Consider the following 16,533-nt stretch of genomic DNA (forward strand, 5'->3'; position numbering starts at 1 on the left):
GTTCCTTCCACTGCCTCCCCTCCAGTCCCGCTCGGAGGCCCAGCGAGCACCGGCCGGGACGTGACATCCAACCGCTGGTCACCGCGGCTGCGCCCGCCGCCTCATCTACCGAAGGGCTAGTTCTCGGGGTGCAGCCGCATGGAGCACCCACGCCTGCAGCCCAGCCTTTACCCAGCCTTCCCAACCAGAGGAAAGGGCTGGCGGTAGGGAAGAACGGGAGGGGCCCGCGCGCTGGGGCGGCCTCCCATTGGCTCCTCTCTCTCTGCCCTCCGTCCCGATTGGCCGCGGGTCGAGCGCACGGGCCGTGCACGCTGCCCCACGCCGCGCGACGTTGGGCTGGGGGCGGGGGAGGCGGCGCAGCCAATGGGAGTGGCCTGCGGGGCGGGGCTCCCGGCGCTGGGTCTCTGGGCTAGGGCGCGCTGGTAAACAGATACGGAGTGCATGCCGGGTGTCTACGCTACGGCGAGCGCGCGGAGGCTGCGCGAAGGTGACCGCGGATCCCAGCTTCCTGCAGCCGGGTAAGGCTGCCGCCCACCGCGTGCCCTGGGCGCCGTCTGCCTGCGGCCAGATCTGTGCTCACCACCCGCTTGGGCCCTTCTTGTATCCTCAAGTAACAGCGCGGCTTCCCGTTTGCGAGTTTCATTTGCCCCAAGCTCCGGGCGCCCTGCGGCTGTCTCCTACCCCCGTGCCCACCTTAGCCCATACCTGTCTCGGGGAGGGGACGAGGGCCGCGTGCTGGTGCCTTGTCTTTTGGTCGACAGTACTGCTTTCTTGCCTCGCTTTCTCATGATAATATTTCTCTTCACGCCTAGACCCCTTTGCACTGTCTCAGGGGCGCTAACTGCCCCTGGCCCCAGGTTTGTGCCAGGACTTTGACTCGCTTGACCCGAGCCAGCTGTTGGGTTCCACGGTTGGGGGTTTTGGGTGAACTTGGGAAAGAGGACCCTTCTTGGTCCTTTCCTCCGTTGGCTTTTCTTTGGCGCCTCCTCCTACTTCTCCAATCTCCGGGGGTCTTGTGAATGGTTTGGGCTTAATTGCCTAAACTCGTGCCTTTGCCCAGTCTCTGCCCCTCTGCCAAACCCAGGCCAGTTCTCCCATGTGCCTTGTGGGATGGAAAATGCTGCGGGGGCAGGCCTGGATGCTGGAACTCTCCATTTGGACGACAGGTGCCAGTCCTCTGAAGGGTGAGAGACTTAAGTGCAACCTCTCATCCAGGGTATGGCCTGCAGCCCATTGGAAAACTTGTCCATGCTCACTTGCACCTTGGGTGTGCGTGACAGAAGACTGAGGAGCTGGGCCTGCCAGGTCTAACTTGTTGCCAAAGGATTTGAGCATGCCTGATGCCAGCCTGCCAGTTGTCATGCTGTGCATGGGTGGGTCATGCTGGCAGGAGGGCCCATCTCCGGAGAAGAAGCAAAGCAGGGGCTGGTGGTTCTCAGGAGCAGCATCTTTCAGACTGGTGATGACTTTGGGCATTTTCAACTTTGCAAATAATGCAGACAAGGCAGGGTTAGGATTTTGGGCCTGACCTTGGGCAACTCAAAGGAAAAGTGAACTAAGGTGAGCACTTACGTGTGTGTCACATAAGACAGCGTTTCTCAACCTTTAGCAACATCCCTGGCCTCTATCCATTAGATGCTAGTAACCCCCACCCCCCCCAACACACACACACACACACACACACACACACACACACACACACACACACACACTATTTGTGACAACCAAAAATGTCTCCAGACATTGCCACGTGTCTCCTAGAGGACAAAAGCAGCCTTGGTTGAGAACCACTGAGGTAAAACTGTAAAAAGAGTCTTCCCATACTGCCAGAGGCCCCCTAGGACCTGTCCATGACTGGCTGAGAGGTTTATGTAAAGGGTAGCATCTCTGTCCTAAACCAATGATAGAAGCCCTGTAGGTTGGGCTTTAATGGAGTCCCCCACTCTGCACCTGGGGGGATAGGAGTGAGGAAACCCATGGTCATTTGCTGTGCCTGCTGGGTGCATGGCAGTGACTGGCTGGGTCCAGAGTACAAAAGAAGTGGGAGACTTGTGGTTTCTGTCTTTGGGGACTTCGCAAGACTGTGGGAGATACGCATATGAAATAACCATGGGGCAGTTTTTAAATAGTGAGCAAACAAATTTATACTGTCTGAATGCTGGCAGAAAGGCCAATTCAGTTATCCATAAGTGGCTTTTCCAAGGTGCTGCTTTGCTCATCCTTACTGATTTGCTGAGATATCTCTTATGTCTTATGATGTGGGAGGGTGCCAGGCCTGGGTCTGCAGAGAGTAAGTGTGTGGCTGCATTTCAGACATATATGTGGGTGTATGTACATGTGCCATGTACTCCTCCAAGAGAGGGGCTACCCAGGAGCGCAGAATGGACACTACAATTTGTACAGTTCTTTTACAGTTGATTGAAGCATCAGAGACAGTGAGCCGTTTCTTTTTGTGTGGGGAAAGACACTACTTCTGAGTCTAGATTTTGCCTTCACTGTAACCCAGAATTTATGCCCCAAACCTCAAAGTCCCAAACTGGTGGGGACGCAGAAAAGTGAAGAATGGTGATCATTGTACAGGGCTAGGAAAAACATCTGAAACCCCTGCCATGAATTTCTTTTTCTTGTTGTTAATTGATCCTATGGGGATGTATCAGGATTTTCCCATAACATTCCTTGGTTAGTTAGGGTGTCTTTTGGGTGCCCTTTCTTGCCTATAGAGAAGAATCTGGACAGGGAGGTCACTTCTCTTTTCTCAAAAAGAAGTTTACAGGAGTGTATTATTGGGAAGCTCCAAACTTGGCACGATAATTTTCCATCAAGAGCCGTGGATACTGAGTCATTATCTTTGTCAGTTGAAACAAGAGCTGTGTGCAAAATTAGACAGGAATATTTAGAGAGTTGTCTTGATCTGACAGTGGCATCTGGAAATAGTTCCAGCATTCTTGCTAAACAACAGCCAGGAACCTGGGAGAGCCAGTAGAAAGAAGAGCCAGTGGGAGAGGGGGAGTGCGAGGGCCCTGCTCCTTGAGGAGTTGCACCTGTGTGGGGGATGGGGTCCACCGACTCTGAGGCAGACCCTGATGTGTCTGGGTGGGCTGCTCCCCACACTTTTCAGACCCAAGTGGGTGTCCACTGGTCTGTCCACAAGCATGTTTGTCGTGGGGTTACAGGCTCCTGAGCCCTTGACCTTTTGCTTTGAGGTCAGGGGCCCACAGAATATCTAACATTGGAAATGACCCTGAAAGTCTCTTTTTATTCTCCATACTTGGATTTCCTTTTTTTTACTCTGTGCATGTAGAGAAGGATTCATGAGAAAGCTGAGTGTTTTTCACTCACCTTGCCCTTTCAGGGTATTGTAGAGTCTGTTGTAGTGAATAGTGACTGAGTTCTTGTCTCCGGAGTCCTCGACTTGCTTTTTTAAAATAGCCCATTTCCATCTGGGCCGAGGGAGAGGGGCTGCACTTGCTAGAAACCTGGAAAATCCCTGTGTGCTCTAAGGGTTGGTGCTTCTCCACATCCTGCCCTGAAGAAAAGCCCACTCTGGAACTGTGGGTTATTCCCTCCTAGTTGAACAAATATTGACTGATTGTCTGCCTTGAGCGTGGCATTGGAAATATAAAAGTGAACAATTCCTTGGTTCCCGGACCTCAGGGAGTTGTAATAAGGGGTGTGCAGATACCACCTAAACACCCTCAGTGTGCAGATCTAGGGCTCCGGGTCTAGATCAGACCACTTCTGGCTGGTGGAAACGGCAAGGCTCTTGGAGGAGAAGGCGTGTTAGCTGGGACTCTGAGCATGAGAAAGATTTCAGCAGGAAGAGGCAGGAGTTTGGAGGGGTGAAGGGCCAGTGCTTCCCAGACGCTCTATGCTGAAGGCCAGGTTTTATTTTTTCCCAGTTTGTTGCAGACCAGCGCTTTTGCAAAACACAGTAAAAATGTCCTGACGGTGCTAAATTGCTGTGAAAGTTTCTGAGCCCTTACTCCTGTTATCTCACCGAGGATGACAATATGAGTCCAAGGACCATTCTTTGAGTAGCATTGGTCCAGGCAGTGGGCTCTTCGAGCAGAGGCATTGGGGTGGCTGAGTGTCTGGTAGGGGTGAGTGCAGTCTGGCCGGAGGGTAGGGAGTGGCAGGGGAGCAGCGGGAGGCTGGGCAAGGGAGCAGAGTGGGGTGAGTCCCCCACCCCATTTCCTGTTGAAGCAGCTTGTCTGATCTGCCCTTAGGAGTTTAGGATAGTCTGAGCAGCATTGCTGCCACTGGGCTTCCGTAGGGTCGGGGTGGTGGGGGGCAGGAGGGCTTTGGCATAGGCTCCTGGTAATTTTCACCTGACAGTTCAGTTCAGGCCAGAAAGAGTTCCCTGGGCGCCCACAACTCAGCTGCAGCCTAGTGGGCTCTGACAGAGAGGGAGGTGGCTCCCTGCCCTGGCATGTGCACAGTGGACGTGGGTACCTGTGGGTACTGGCAGACCGTGCAGGACTTAGGGCGGGTGCAGTCCTCTGCTGTGGGAACCCAGGGCGCAGCGGTGCTGGTTCTGCTGGAGAAGGGCTGGGAAACCGCCTTCCTGTGCTGGGAGGTCTAGGAGCTAGGGCCTGAAGGAGGAACAGGTTTCCATGGGAGAGAAGGATCTGAAGCTGACGCCTGAGCAGGGAGGGGCAAAGGTGGGCGCTGCTGTGGGGAGGAGAGGGGAGGGCACTCAGGCAGGCAGGCTGTGCAGAAGGGGTCTTGGAGTGGGTCACTTTGAGAGATCAGGGTGGATGGGGAGGGAGACCCGTGAGGCGGCCTGTGGGAAGTGAAGGCGGCCTGAGTCCCAGGTGGCGGGTAGTGGGGAGGTGGAATGAAGGCGTAGATTCAAGAGGTTATAAACCTGCGCAGGTGGACTCTCTGGAATACGTTACTGCTTGGCCACTGCGCTGAGATTTCTAGTGGAGGGAGCGGTGGGGACTGTTTGGGGTGGATGGTGGTGTCACCGCTGAAAACAGAGGGGGCGGAGCTGGGCTGGCGGCAGGAAGACGGTGATGTTAGTTTTAGACGGGAAGGGGTTGAGGTGCCTGCGGGACTTTTTTCCTATCCTTTTTTATTAAGGTACAATTTGCATACTGTAAATTCACACTTTCTCGTGCGCGGTTGTGCCGTTTGACAAATGCATATAGTCATGTAACCATTACCACAGTCAAGGTCCAGAACGGTTCCGTCCTCCCCGCCCCCCGGGTTCCCTGTGCCCCTTCATCGGTGCCTGTGGGACTTGGAGGGAGAGACGTGGCATGTGTGTAACTGGATTTGTTCTAGAATTGGGCCAGTGGTTGAGATGGCCTGCCCAGCCTGGGAATGGGATGCACGGTCCTGGGGGAGCTGCCAGCCCGTGGGGAGGCTGAAGCAGCCCAGGGGACAGCGTAGAGAGCAGGGAGGATGGGGGCTGGGGACCAGGCCTGGGGACTCCTGTGGAGGTGGAGGGGGGGAGGGGGAGCTGGTGAGGGAGGTTGAGGAGGGGCCGGGTGAGACATGGCAACTCAGCAGAGGATTTCAGGGGAGAGGGTGGGACCCGCTGGAAAGGCTGAGGAGGGTGGTGTTGACTCAGGTGGGTGGAACCATCAGGTGGCCGTGGTGAGTGCCACAGGGGGAGAGCTCGGGGTCGGGGCAGCCTGTGCTGAGGGAGAAGGGAAGGCAGGGTTGGCCGGGATGAGGCTGAAGGAGAAGCAGAGTCCACGGGAGGTTTTTCAGTATTTGGTACGTGAAAGCCGAGAGCGGGGTTTGTGGGCTTGAGGGGGAAAGCTTTTGTGGAAGGAGACATTGAAGGCAAAATGAAAAATAGGTCCGGGGCAAAGTCCTAAAGGAGGAGGGAGAGGGAGGAGGGGAATGGCCAGTGCGGGGAGGAGATAGGATGGGGGGGGGGGAGGGCTGAGACCGGACCGAGGGTTGAGGGTGAGCACATCTGATTGCCTCTGTTTTGAGGAAACAAGAGGTCAGTTGCAGTGAGTGAGGCCCTCTGCTTGATGTGAGAGGGGGAGGCTGGGCTGGGGGTGGCGCTTGAAGGGGAAGCCGGGCTCCTGCCAGCCTCTGAGGAGGGGTGTGTGTGTGTGTGTGCGCGCGTGTGTGTACGTGTGTGTGTGTGTGCGCGTGTGCGTGCGTGCGTGTGTAACGGGGCAGGATGGGTTTCCTGGCCGTCTGAGAAGGGGCGCGCTCCCTGCCCCTGCCCCCCGCTGGATTTTCCCAGAGGTGTTTGCTGGCCTGGGAAACACCTCACCGCCCCCGAGAAGCTGGTCTGCCCCTCCACACTTGCTATTTTCATAGAACGTCTAGAAGGGTTAGTACTCAGATTCTTTTGTGTATGATTCTTTCTAGAACCTGTTAAATCCCAATTCTCAGCCCAGCCCTTCTGTGCTCAGGGTAAACGGCCGTGTCCTAATCTCTGGGAACTGGAAATCATCTAGGTCAATCACCTTGTTTTACACATGAGGAAACGGGGAAACTCAGGCCCAAGGGAGAGCGGATGTGCCCAGGGTCACATGTGGCTGGTGCCCAGGGTGGGCCTGGAACCCGGGCCTGGCTGGCCACCCTCCTCCATCAGCCTCATCGTAGTGCCCTTGTTGTCTGGGAACCGGAGGGCCTGATGGCAATGATCCTGCCGTCTGCTGGGCGGGATGGGAGGTCCTGGGGTCTGTTCACACACCCAGAACTTTTACATTAAATCCAGATCCTGGGGTCAAGCCGGTGTTTGCTTTCTGTCTGGCATGTTTTCTCTGCGTTTGGCCCGGGTCCTGGCTCAGGGGAGGGTGAAGGTAAGAATAGGTTGCCCTGTGACCTGCAGGTGGTGACTGTTTGACAGGTGCTGGAGCAAACATCTCCCCATCTGTCTGAGATCGAAAAAGCAGTTTGTGGCTCTTGCCCCCTAATGTGTATACAGCCAGCATTTGGTAGAGCAAGGGCTGGGCACCACGTACAGGTCAGGCCTGCTGTGCCCCTGTTCCAGCCCGCGTGAGCTCACTGGCAGCCAGGCCTGCTGTCTTTTGTCCCTCTTCCCTCTCACTCTTCTTCTAAGCAAGGAGTGGGACTGAGCAGCGGACGCAGTAGAGGTGCCGCATCCTGGGTGTGCCGCCACCCCTCCCTCCCAGTGGCTGTGTGCGCATGTGAGCAGGCTCCGGGCCCCTGTGAACGACGCTTTTCCTCCATCTCTCTCTTCTGCCCTCACCCCATTTAACACAGGGCGCTGCTGCCGCTGTGTCCAGGGCTCTGGATGGTGGCGGTTTCAGGGTGATTGGTGACAGGAAGAGCGTTTCCCAGATGCTTAGCATCCCTGGTGTCTCTTGGGTTCTGGGTTCTAGAAGAGGGAGCTTGAGAAGCTGGGGAGCCCCTGGGCACCCGTGGGTATTAAACTGCTGGTATGGACATGGTACAGCACCAACCCGCAAGGGGAGTGTAGGTCTGGGTAAGCGATCCTCTCTCCAGGAGCGCACCATGCAGCCTGGGAGACGGGACAGGTACTCTAAGAGTCCTATAGGGCATGGCAGGGCGACCTTAGGCCATTAAGAGATGAGGGACTTTAGAGGACAAGAGGTGACTTCAGGATGGGGGGCAGACCCTATGGAGCGTCTAACATTCCATCAGGATGGGTAGGATTTTGGCAGAGGAAAGGGTGTCCCGGGGGTGGAGGTGGGAGCAGCACGTGGAAGTAGGAAAGTGTGTGTGTGTGTGTGTGTGTGTGTGTGTGTTGGGGCATGAGCCATTCTGGCTGAAGCGCTGGTGTGGGGTGGAGATAGTAGGAAATAAAAGCTGGAAAGATGTCTTGGGGTCCACAGTGAAGGGCCTTGAAGGCCAGGCCTGGGCCCGTGGCCTTAGTTCTGCCGGCAAAGGAGAGTGGAGGTCAGCGAGGAGACAGTCGCCTCTTCCTCTGAACATCCTCTTCTCATTTCTCTTCCTGAGTATTGTTGTCTGTCTAGGATCGTCCCTGGTAGGGGTAACTCACTGGTCTTAAAAACTATTGGGGTTTTGCGTACGCTTGTAGTGCCAGAGGGTTGCACGGGACCTCGGTGGCAGGACCTGTTAATTTAATGTCTGCACCAGTGATGTGCACAGGTGTCCGTGCCTGGCCTGTGTGTGGTGTTTGGGGGTGCTGCTGATGGAGGCAGGTTCTGGGAGTCAGCGTGGCAGGACTGGGGGCCGCGTACCCAACAGCTCCTTCCAGAGGCGCACGCCCAGAGTGGACTCAGTGTGGGGCTCCTGCCTCTTTCTCCCACTTACGTCTGAGACAGAACCGGGGTGGGATCGCTGGTGCTGAGAAGCCTAACACTCTCAACCTGGTAGCTGAGGAGTTTCCAGAAAGGGAGTTTGGCCAGGTGGCCTTTGAGAGCCCCGTCAGCTCCTGGATTTTTAGGACTTATGATTTTCTGCAACCAGGTGGACACACTTCTCAGGGCATGAACCTTGCCGTGTTTCCAGGAGAATGACTTTTGTTCTTTTTTCTAAGGCATTTCTTTCTTTTTTTTTTTTAAATTATTTTACTTATTTATTTTTGGCTGTGTTGGGTCTTCGTGGCGGTGCGCGGGCTTGTCTTATTGCGGATCACGGGCTCTAGGCGCACAGACTTCAATAGTTGTGGCTCGCAGGCTCAGTAGTTGTGGTTCACGGGCTTAGTTGCTCCACGCCATGTGGGATCTTCCCGGACCAGGGCTTGTACCCGTGTCCGCTGCATCGGCAGGCAGATTCTCAACCACTGCGGCACCAGGGAAGCCCCCAGGAGAGTGACTGTTGTTACTGACCTGGGGGCAGGTTTCTTATCTGCTCACTTCCTAGGCTGCAGGAGGAAAGGACTTGAGCCTGGGGTCAGACAGGCATGGATAGGCCTGCCCCTGACAGCGTTGGGACTTAGAGAAGATTTCTTTACCTTGGGAGCTGTGTCTCATCAGCAGATGGGGACAGTAATACCTCACAGGGTTGCTGTAGGATTAGGACTAATAAAAAGTGATACACACAGAAGGGGAGTAATAACTGGTAGCTGTTCTTGTTATTAATACTATTTCACTGAAATATTTAATCTGAAGTGAAAGTGTTTTGAAAGATTAAGAACGTAAGAACCGATGAGGAGCATTTTGAGGGTGCGGGCTCTTACTTGGACGTTGCGGTACCCCAGGCCGTGCACAGTGCCTGGCATGTAATGTAAGTGCTCCATGATGCTTTCAGTGTTGAACCGAGCCTGGGAAAGAGGCTGGTAGACGAATGGGGCGTATTTATACTGAAAGCAGGCAGGACTCTGTCATCAGGAACAAGAATGTGTCTTGAGCTGCCCATGGGATATGTGAGAACCTACCACAGCACCTGGCCCTTAGCTGGCACTCAGTACCACTTGTGGAGTGACTAAACTAAGTTATTTTAGATGAATGATCCGGAAATTATTCTAGAATATCGCCCCTCTTCCCAACCCAATGATGTATCTTTTAAAAATAGCCACTGCATTAGTTTCCTATTGCTGCTGTAACAAATTACCACAAATTCAATGACTTAAGACGCCACAACTTTATTATTTTACAGCTCTGGAGGTCAGAAGTCTGAAATGGGTATCACCTGGCTGAAATCAAGGAGTCAGCAGGGCAGATTCCCTCCGGAGGCTCAAGGGCAGAGCCCCTCCCCTGGCCTTTCCAGCCTCTGGGGGCTGCTTGCATCCCTTGGCCGTGGTTCCTTCCTCACAACTGCATCACTCCAACGTCTGCCTTTCTCACATCTTTCTCTCCCTCTTCTGACTCAGATCCTCCTGCCTCTCTGTCTCTCATAAAGACCCTTGATTACATTGGGCCCAGCCGGATAACCCCCCCATCTCAAGATCTGTAACGTAATCACACTTTCAGCAGTCCCTTTTGCCACATAAGAGAACATAGTCACAGGTTCTGGGGATTAGGGTGTGAACATCTCTGGGGGGCCATCAGTCAGCCTCCCAAAGCCACCCACAGTATTTTGGCCAGATTTAAACACAACCCCTTAAATATCTGATTTTAGTTTAAGATAAACTCCTCAACTACAGCTCCAGGGTTCCCCACCAGGGTTCTTATTCACCTACCTGTGTGACAGTACAGATGACACTTGTATTTGTGTGGTCAGGGTCCGTCTGTCTGTGGAGGTAGGTGGGGAAAGAGTCAGAGGTGTGTGAGATGTGAGCCACCCAAGGGGCTTATTATTGGAAAGACTTCTGTGTGCCAAAGATAACTTACAAAACGGGGCAGAATCTGACCAGCAGTGGGAAGTTTACATCAGCTGATGGGAAGACAAAATCATAAGAGCCAAGAGTAAGTTAGGGCCTGATTAGAAATGTGTCCTTGAATATATATGACATGTTCATATATTTCAAAGTACTTCTGCCTCTCTTATTTAGATTGGACATAATAAGAACTTATGCTGTCATAATATCCAGGTGAGGAAACAGATTATAGGAAACGGGTTCAGGGACAGGCCTGGAGTGGCCTGGCCGGGTGGAGCAGAGCTGATGCACAGGCCTGGAGGCAGGCCTCATTCAGTTTTAGAAGTGCAGGGATGAAGGGTTGGTGTGAGAGGGAAGGAATTGGAGCAGTGCTTACGTGGCACAGGTGTAAGCGGAGGCTGGACGGGAGGCCTGGGTCCCGACTTCAGACTCAGGAGTTTGGAGCTTATCCTCTAGAAAACTACGAGCCATTTGAGCCGGGGCTTAACATGATGAAAATGGATTTGGAGAAGGTTAATCTGGCAGCAGATGGGCTGTAGCTTGGAGACAGGGAACTTGTGGGGGTCAGAGGGGTTCCCCAGCACTGTCAAAAGCCTGTGCTTACCTGGCGAAAGCCTCCTGTGCTGTTATCGCCTCTGAGAGTGGTATTGACCATGGTGAGGATTACCAGCGGTATTTATGTCCTGGTTGTCTAGGCACTCCTAGCAGGCTGCCAGCACACCAGACCACCTCTCCTGAACGATGCCCCACACCACAGCCGAATCAGCCTCACTGGCCCCCGAGAGAGGGCGAGTCCGCTCTCCCCGAGTCAGATCTGGTGCTGTACCCAGCCCGGGTGCTGGGGTAGAAATCGGTAAGAGGGCTGTCCACACTGGTCTCACCAGGTCTGAGTGACTTGGTGAGTCCTTCCAGAGTGTCCGTGTGGTCTTAATAATGATCATGTCGGCTAATGGTTTTGAGGACCTACTGTGTGCCAGGCACTTGGGGTCCTAAGTACTGTTATATGGATTACCTAACCCACTCCTCTTGAGAACAGATGAGGGAAACTGAGTTGCAAAGATGAGCTTCAATGACTACTTGGGTTCACAGCAGAGTCAGGCTTTGAACCTGGGGCGCCCAGCTCCAGAGCATCTTGACTGCTTCATCAGTATCACTTCCTGAACGAAATCTTTTTTAATGTTCTAAGCAGAAAACTTGGGTTTTTGGTCAGACAATGAAATTGCCCTCAGGACCCCATGCTCGGCAGGTTGGTATTTGTCATCAGTTATGTTTGCTCCCCAGTGGGAGGAAAGACCACTTGGGACCCTCTGTGTTACTCACCTGTGCCTTGGAGTCCGGGCCCATGCAGTTTCATACACAGCATTGGGTTTCTTTCTGGATTATCATTAGAGGCTGGAACTTCTCCTTCTGCTGCTTTTTTATCTCCCCCTCCCTGGCCCCAGCCCAGTGCCCACCTTGAGGCAACACACCAGGGAATCGTAAGAATGTCTTCTTCTTTTTTTAAATAAATCTATTTATTTATTTATTTATTTTTGACTGAGTTGGGTCTTTGTTGCTGTGCGCAAGCGGGGGCCACTCTTTGTTGCGGTGCGCAGGCTTCTCATTGTGGTGGCTTCTCTTGATGCAGAGCACGGGCTCTAGAGGCGCGTGGGCTCAGTAGTTGTGGCACATGGCTTAGTTGCTCCGCGGCATGTGGAGTCTTCCCGGACCAGGGCTCGAACCCGTATCCCCTGCATTGGCAGGAGGATTCTTAACCACTGTGCCACCAGGGAAGCCCCTAAGGAATGTCTTCTTAATCACCCATTGGTGGAGAATTAAGGCTTGCAGTCTAGGACATCAAAACACACTCTTATTTGTTTTCTCTTTTTATCTGTTAAATGGTTGCCTGGCTCCTGAGCCATGATAGATTCGAGTTCTAGCTCTACTTGTTATTCATTGTGTGACTTTCGGCAAGTTACTTAACCTCTCTGTGCCTTAGTTCCTTCATCTGTAAAATGGGCAAAATACTAGTACTTACCTTTTAAAAATGAGTCAGGTAATACACATAGAACACTTAGCACACAGCCTGGCGTATAATAAACTCCCAGTAAATAATAGCAGCTATAGTTATCATCACATTGTGCTGGTTTTCTGCTTCTCACAGAATAAGAATGTTTGGGGAACTGGTGAAATTCATTGGAGGAGACTGTCACAGTGCCTGCTATTCAACAAGCTCTTGAGTGTGTTAGCGTAAGAGTGTATACGTTTTAAATGGTTCCAAGAAAAATCCCAATAGTCCAGAAATGGCTTTGGAGGAACATGAAGTCCTTAGCCCAGGAGACAACTTGAGGTCCAGAAACGAGCTCCTTTCCTTACGGGGCACAATTCCGCTGTGCCGCCCCACAGTAGTGGACATCGTGTCTGCCTGTGTCTCCCCTCCAACCGCCACCCCAGAACTCGGCTGCCCTGTTCTAGGTGACCCAGTAAAAGGTGGTCACCACAGAACCCTCCCTTTGTCCCTGGGGCCTCTGGGTGGTGGGCAGCTCTGTGCCTGGTGAGGTACCCATCTTTTGGGGTCAGGAGCAGAGCTGTAACGGGGGGGTCCTCACCCCAACACCGGCCTTGTTGGGCTGCTCTGATATAAATCTAGTGACCTTTCCGGATTTCCTGGGACAGTTGTGGTTACGTTTTACTCTGTTGCCCTAGAATAAGGGTTAACAAACTTTCCTTGAAGAGCCAGATGGAAAAAAAAAAGAGCCAGATAGGAAATATTTTAGGCTTTGTGGGCCATAGTTCTCACTTGCAACTGCTCAACCGTGCTGTTATAGCTTAAAACCAAACCAAACCAAACCCCCAAACCCCAAACAGCCATAGATAGTGCACATGTAGATGAACGAGCTGTTGCCAGTACCTGAATGAATGAGCAAGGCTGCGTTCCAGTAAACGCTTATTTACAAAAACAGGCAACAGGGCTGCATTTGGCCCGATGGTTTGCTGACCCCTGATCTAAAAGGGCACCAGTCATGTTACGGAAAAACCCAAACAAATTTTTTGCCAGCCCATACATGTCTTAACTTTCGGTTCAGAAAAATGTGATCACTGCACTAACTACATTATTGTAAACTAGGATCCTGTTTTGGGGAAAGTACCGTTAATTATTTCTATCTTTGAACACAGGGGCCGGCATTAGACCTGCCTCTGCCAAGTGGTTTTCTCACCACTTTCTGAGCAGCACAGTTGAGCCTCTTTCCCAAAAGTGGGGTGGCCGTGTTCCACCTTCCTGGTGGCCTGTCAGGGGCAGTTGTTTGCTGATGAAGGACAGTGGCTAAAGGGTGTAGAGAGGTAGTATTTATAGCACTCTGATTTGCTATCTAACCCTCTGCCCATCCCGCCCAGGACAAACGCTTCAGGGATGTGGGATAGTTTCTTTAAATCACACCTTTGTGTGCTTGCTTTTATTTTAACAACAGATATTTAAGATTATTTTTATATAACTTATTTTCTGTTATAAAAGTAGTACATGTTCTTTGTAGAAAATTTTAGGAAATAAAGTAATAAGAATCTATCACCCCACCACCCAGAGAAAACCACTGTTCCTGTTTTGCATGCTCTGTTTCTATCATCCATCTCCCTCCCTCCCTCCCTCCCTCCCTCCAAAATAAAGGATAATACTGTTTTGTAACCTGCGTTTTTCCTACATGGGAATATATAGTAAACTTTCTTATTTGTCAATAAATACCTTCCACAGTGTCATTTTAGATGGCTGCATAGCAGTCCATCTAATGGGTGTACCACTGTTTATGTAGCCAGTCTTAGACAATGTTGTCATTTCCATTCTTGGGGCTGCATTATCACACATCCACGGTTAAGGAAATGCAGTTTGACAGAATTTGGCTGGATGCTTAGATAACTTTCAGGCAGGATGGCCTGGGAAGGAGACAGGGAAAGGGGACTTTAGTGGTAGACATGCAGGTTTGGGGCATTCCAGAGGTGACTTGCAGCTGTGGGGGATGAATGACCCTAGTGGCCTGTCTCTCACCATAGAAAGTTGACTCACCAGGCCTGGCTGGGGCTGACTGACAGGGGAGGGGGAGGCTATGAGGTGGGATTTGAGGGGGGGACAGAGGCTCTTTATATCTTCCCCTGGGTTCTTCTTCATGTTTTTAGTTGCCTTTGAAAATTGATATGTATTAGGATGTTTCTGAACCTGCTGCCAGACGGACCCGGAAGCCAGACCTCACTATGTAGAAGCCTGGAGTGCCTGAGATATTTGAGTGATGGGCCCTGGGGTGTGCTTTTAAAGGCCGAGGCGAAGGGCACATCTAAAGAAATTCATGGATTTTTGGTTCAGAAATCCAAGTCTTTCCCCTAACACATATACTCTTCTGAGTCCTTGGAGGAAACAGTCGACTGTATTTCCTTTTTCTAAGAGGAAAAGAAAAAAAGAAAAATTTCAAGAATGTAAAGGAACTTTCCAGTGTCCACACAGACTGTTCATGCCCAAAGTAAAAAGATTGTCCTTAGCTGGGAGGGGGCAGAGGGCCACCTGTGAGCCCCTGCCCTGGGGCCTCCCTCTTTCCCAGGAGTACTAAAGTGACAATCTTGAGATTCCTTTGGTGGCTGGATCTGTGGGCCATTGTCTTTAAGCCCATTCATTTCCCATGTTCTTTTTTCAGTTTCTTGAGGGAGTAGTGGGAAAGGAAGGGGCAGGTGGAAGGTTTCCACTTAAGGACAAAGCCAGACTTTTGGGGAGCGAGTAGCAGGGAGAAACTTTTAGGAAAGGATCCCTGTTTAGACTTCCTGCCTGACCTTGGGCTTGGGCCACCTCTGTTCCCTTTTCCCCTCTTCCTCCAGAACAGGGTTCTTAAGGTACGTTTCTAGGACCACCAGCAGCAGCAGGTGGGAATTTGTTAGAAATAGAGGTTTCCAGGCCCCATCTTAGACCTACAGAATCAGAAACCCAGGGCGGCGGTACAGCGGTCTGTGTTTCAGCAAGTCTCCCGAGTGGTTCTGATGCCCACTAAAGCCTGAGAACCCTGCCTCAGACCAGGCTCCTAAGAGACCTTTGATTCCACGTGCAGATTAAAAATGCAAGCAGGTGTGAGTCAGTTCCAGAAATGGCAGGCTTTCTTAAACCTTGGGGGGACCAGCTGAGCTCATTTCTGTCTGCTCTGTGTCAAGCATGGTGCTAGTTGCTGGAGATACAGAGAGGGGACAACAGATGTGGTCTGTGCCCTCCTCTGGCTGACAGCCCAGTGTGGCGGGAAGACGGGTACATAGGCAGGTTTAGAGCATGGTCACTGCTACCTTGGGGAAAGAACAGGGAGCCGTGGGGGACATGGATGGGCTTTAGGGATGGGACATGTTGGGGAGGGCATCCCAGAAGAGGTGCTGTTTGAGTTGAGATCTGGTGAGGAGGAAAGACATGCGTTCCTGTGCAAGGCGGGGGCCAGAGAGACCAGTTAGGGGCTGCTGCGGTTGCCCAGCTGGGAGCACCCTGGGGGACTAGGGGAAGTGGGAAGGGTTGGAGAGACGTGGGGGGTGGTCGCAGTGCTCAGGACGGGGAGCATGGGGTGGGCGGGGTAAGGGGGGTGAGGTAAGTTCTGGACATGCCGAGCTTGATGCCTGTGGGCCATTGGCTGGTGCGCATGCAGCAGCTGCGGGACGAAGCCCGCTCAGGAAAAGGCTTTTCAGTGAGCTTCACACACACTCCCTAAGACAAAGGGCTTGCTGGGCAGCTTGCTTTTGGGTCCTTACACCAGTCATCCCATGGCTTCCGAGGCAGCTCAGGATGGGAAGAGACAAGAGGAGGGCGTGCTGGCTTTTAGAGGTATAGACACTCTGGCTCTGCTTGGATGGGAGCTGGTCTGCCTTGTCACACTTTATACTTACGAAGGGGGTTGAACAGTGGCTCAGTAAATTCATGCACTGTCCCTGGCTTATTGTCACCTCATGAGAAGAGACAAGTGACAGATGGTGAGTTCTGGCTGTGAAGGGGGGGCTTGGGGGTGCATATGGGAACCCTCCCCCCAAATAAAATTCCCCCATGTGGGTCCTGGTGGAAAGGTTTATGATGCCTTCATTTGCTTAGTGCTTGTCAGGATTGCCTCTTTTATGTATGTATGTGTGTATGTATTTATTTTTGGCCGTGCCACACGGCTTGCAGGATCTTAGTTCCCCGACCAGGGCTTGAACCTGGGCCACTGCAGTGAAAGTGCTAAGTCCTAACCACTGGACCACCAGGGAATTTCCATATATTTTTAAAAAGAACACAACTCATTGCTGCTGATACATCTTATTGCATCTGGCCAGGTAGGCATCACTTGGTGGTTTTTTTGTTTGTTTTGGTTTTTTTTTTTTAGTTTTGG

At 52.3% G+C, this 16,533-nt stretch overlaps 1 protein-coding gene across 4 annotated transcripts in view; it reads left to right on the top strand.

Moving 5' to 3' along the window:
- The first annotated feature begins 48 nt into the window (after positions 1 to 48).
- Positions 49 to 16,533, top strand: part of COQ8A (coenzyme Q8A) — a 50,063-nt gene continuing 33,578 nt past the window's right edge. The window contains exon 1 of one of the 4 annotated variants that reach the window (XM_073801213.1): positions 49 to 203. The gene's annotated coding sequence lies outside the window, so the exon portion shown is untranslated. Of the gene's footprint in view, positions 204 to 269; positions 519 to 16,533 lie in introns of those variants that run through there. The other 3 variants (XM_073801218.1, XM_033851572.2, XM_073801219.1) reach the window with 3 other exon arrangements.

The sequence above is a fragment of the Tursiops truncatus genome, chromosome 1 (assembly GCF_011762595.2).
Source record: "Tursiops truncatus isolate mTurTru1 chromosome 1, mTurTru1.mat.Y, whole genome shotgun sequence".
Lineage (NCBI taxonomy): Eukaryota > Metazoa > Chordata > Mammalia > Artiodactyla > Delphinidae > Tursiops > Tursiops truncatus.